The sequence below is a fragment of the Pinus tabuliformis genome, chromosome J (genome assembly GCF_031772625.1).
Source record: "Pinus tabuliformis cultivar Carrire ecotype Pingquan chromosome J, CPIR1, whole genome shotgun sequence".
Classification (NCBI taxonomy): domain Eukaryota; kingdom Viridiplantae; phylum Streptophyta; class Pinopsida; order Pinales; family Pinaceae; genus Pinus; species Pinus tabuliformis.
In genome coordinates, this window is record NC_142295.1 from 484,310,907 (window position 1) to 484,314,177 (window position 3,271).

The following is a 3,271-nucleotide window of genomic DNA, read 5'->3' on the forward strand; positions in this document are numbered from 1 at the left end:
ACTAGTGTATTTTGTGTTCCAATTACTATTTGACAATGGCAAGTGATAGATGGTTGCAATGACAAGCAATTTTCTAAAAATAGGTGATATATGTTGACCAATATTGGACGATGACAAGCATTCAACAAAACCTATCCTTAATATATGCCTTCGACATACTCACAAGTGTTGTTTAGATAAATCTAATAATAATTGGAAGCTTAAAAAGAGATTGAGTATTAAAACATAAAATAAAATGACACACTCCTATTGAGTTTGAAGGTACTAACTTGTTGCTTAAACATTATAGTTCTACACTACATTTACTATATTTGAGTGTGAAATCAACTATGGTTATTCAATTGGAATTTTCTAGGGGAAGATCATTGGAGAGAGATCAATGTTAAACTCTCTAATGGGGAATTTAGCCCAAGAAGCTTAGCCAAAGGGTAATTCCCCTCTTTTCGCTATAGAATAGAGATATTTACCTTTGGAAATTCATTTCCTCAATAGTGGGATTCTCTTCGAGGTAACTTTTAAATGGGTGAACAACTGGCTTGGTATCTCTATCTTTCCTCACCTCGTGTGAATATGGTATTTAATAGATAAAAGAAAATTGATTTACTCCATTAGTTTGTTCCAGATTAGTCATATGAAATAACATAAAAGAGAAGAGGGATACAAACCGAATCAATATCAAGTCCTATGCTAAACAACTAACCATTGCTGATTGAAGCTTTCAAAGTTTTGACAAAAGGAGTTATCTACTCACTTAATCATTCCCTTTGTTTTTTTTAGAAGGATTAATATAGTATTACTAGTCCAAGTGATTAAGAATATCCTTATATGAAACAATCATGGCCTAATTTTGATTTTCTTTCCCATAGATTGGAAAATCAAAAGAATTATGTGTATGGTTACTAAATTATGTGTATGTTTTCTGGGAGTAACTTTCTTCTTGTATGATGTTATATTAACTAGTGCACCATACATTTTATACAATTTTATCTATTTATCCTCAATGTTCATGGGGTTAAATTGTTAAATCGCCACCAACACCAATAATTCAATAATGGCCTCAAATACAAAACATTATTCAACTTAGATTTTTTAGGTAGGGACTAGCCATTATGTGGCATACCCAATATTTTGAAATGAAATCATAATTTGAATTGCATGTAGAGATGGGTGATATGAGTTAAAATCATGCACATTTTCTTTTTTTGTCTAGGATTGAAGAGATAAAGGTTGAGTATAGGGCATTTAAGATCTTACTGACATCCTTTGTAACAAGTACTAGATGTTTGTTCATTATATGCCATATATATAGGAGGAATTATGTTGGGAAGCCATATCAGTTAGGAGCCTTGCTTTTCCATTGAGAAGAGCGCATCTTGTAACTCCTCTTTGGATATAGGAGCCAATAAACATTTTTTCGTCTTTGTATAAGTTTTTTGAAATTAATAGCAACATGGAGCCTTGATTTACCTTAGTTGTCATCAAAGTAAGTTTTTGAAAAAATATTTACTTAGCCCTATTTATGATCTCCCCCTTCAAGTGTAGAGCCACTTCTTATTCTTTTAGCTACTCATCTTTTATAATCAATAATATATTTTTGATAACTTGCAAATATGTATATCTCGGTAACAAAACTAGATGTGAACTCATTAAAATTTTGATGAGGCATTTGGTTCATTATGTTTGGTAAGACAGGGTATTCCACACAAGACAAACACCTTAAGTAACCACTTAGACAAATTAACGTTAACATTTTTATGTGGTTTAAATCCTCTATGAGGGAAATACACTTAAAACGATTTTATCATTGCAATATAAAGTTTGTACAATAGAGTTTCTCATAGTTGATCATCAACCATGACCCTTCATGCTATTTAAATAGAGATCATGGACCAAGCACGAGCTAAGCCATGGATCAATAGTCATTAGTGTGGATGAGAATATGAGTCATCAAATCACTTTATATCTAGAACATATCATAGTCGTCAAATTACAATGCAACTAAAGAAGCATATGTTTACCTAAAGACACATTAGATCAAATTGAACTTAAATAACTCCTAAATGTGCAAATATCATAACATCCTCCCTTAAGAACAACTTGGGATGGGATTGAAGCATTTACAAAGGTGACACAATAGGAAAAAGAAAGAGGAATTGAGGCTTATCCCCCCTTAATTGCAACTTCCTAAACTCCTAACATAGATCGAAGTTTAGAAAAATTGCTTTTAAAAGAGACTTTGTGAAAATGTCTGCAACTTGATCATCTGTAGGAAAAAGAGCACTTCAATAACTCAATCATGAATGAGATTTTTGATGAAGTGCATTTGTAGCTCAATGTGTTTAATGCGCTGATGTTGAACTAGATCTTTCTAAAACATTTGGATTATAGATGACCATATTTCCCACAATAATTGCAATATTTATTAGTCTTCTTACTATTTGGTTGTGAGCCTTTATTGGCATTGGGAGTAGAATTTGTCTTGTAGGGTTTGAGACCCTTGTTTTTCCTATTGTTACGAAGATGTTGCTTTGTTGGATGCTTGGTTTTATCTTTATATTGGGCCACTAAGGTCTTGTTAGATGTATTTGTAGTGCTATTCACTCCATTATGCAAGAATTTGTCTTTCTCTCTAATCAGAAAGGCACAAAAAGGTTTAATGGCATAAAAGGTAGATACAAAAACAAAATATGCAAGAGAAAGCTTGGAAATAATAACATATATGCATTGATAATCATTTAGATTGACTTGGAAATCTGTAAGTAATATGAAAGTGTTTTAAACATAGATAAATAGACTTGAATGTGAAAGAAATCATTGGGACTTAAAGTCATGATTTGGCTTTTAGAATAATGAGATACAAACACATTAGGTTCACCAAATATTTTCTTAATTTTTTCATAGACTACATCTAGGTCATTGATTCATTGAATATGATATCACAAATTACAAGAAATGGAAATTTCAATTAGTCCACATGTGTTTCCATTCTTATTATCCCATTTGGATTTCTTATTAGCACCAATGGGGGATTTTTCCTTTCCCAAGATAAGCAGGTACAATCCTTTACTTCTTAGTACATCATTTGTGTATGATTTATATGACAAGCAGTTAGTTTTGATAAACAAAATTTTACTTATTGTGGCCATATTAAAATATGTAGATAAGATGGATTCAAAATCTAAAACTAACTATCTAGATGGAAAACTTGAAAAAAAAAAAAAAAAAAAAAAAAACCTTAAAAAAAAACCAATATTGGAAATAGAACAGGGAT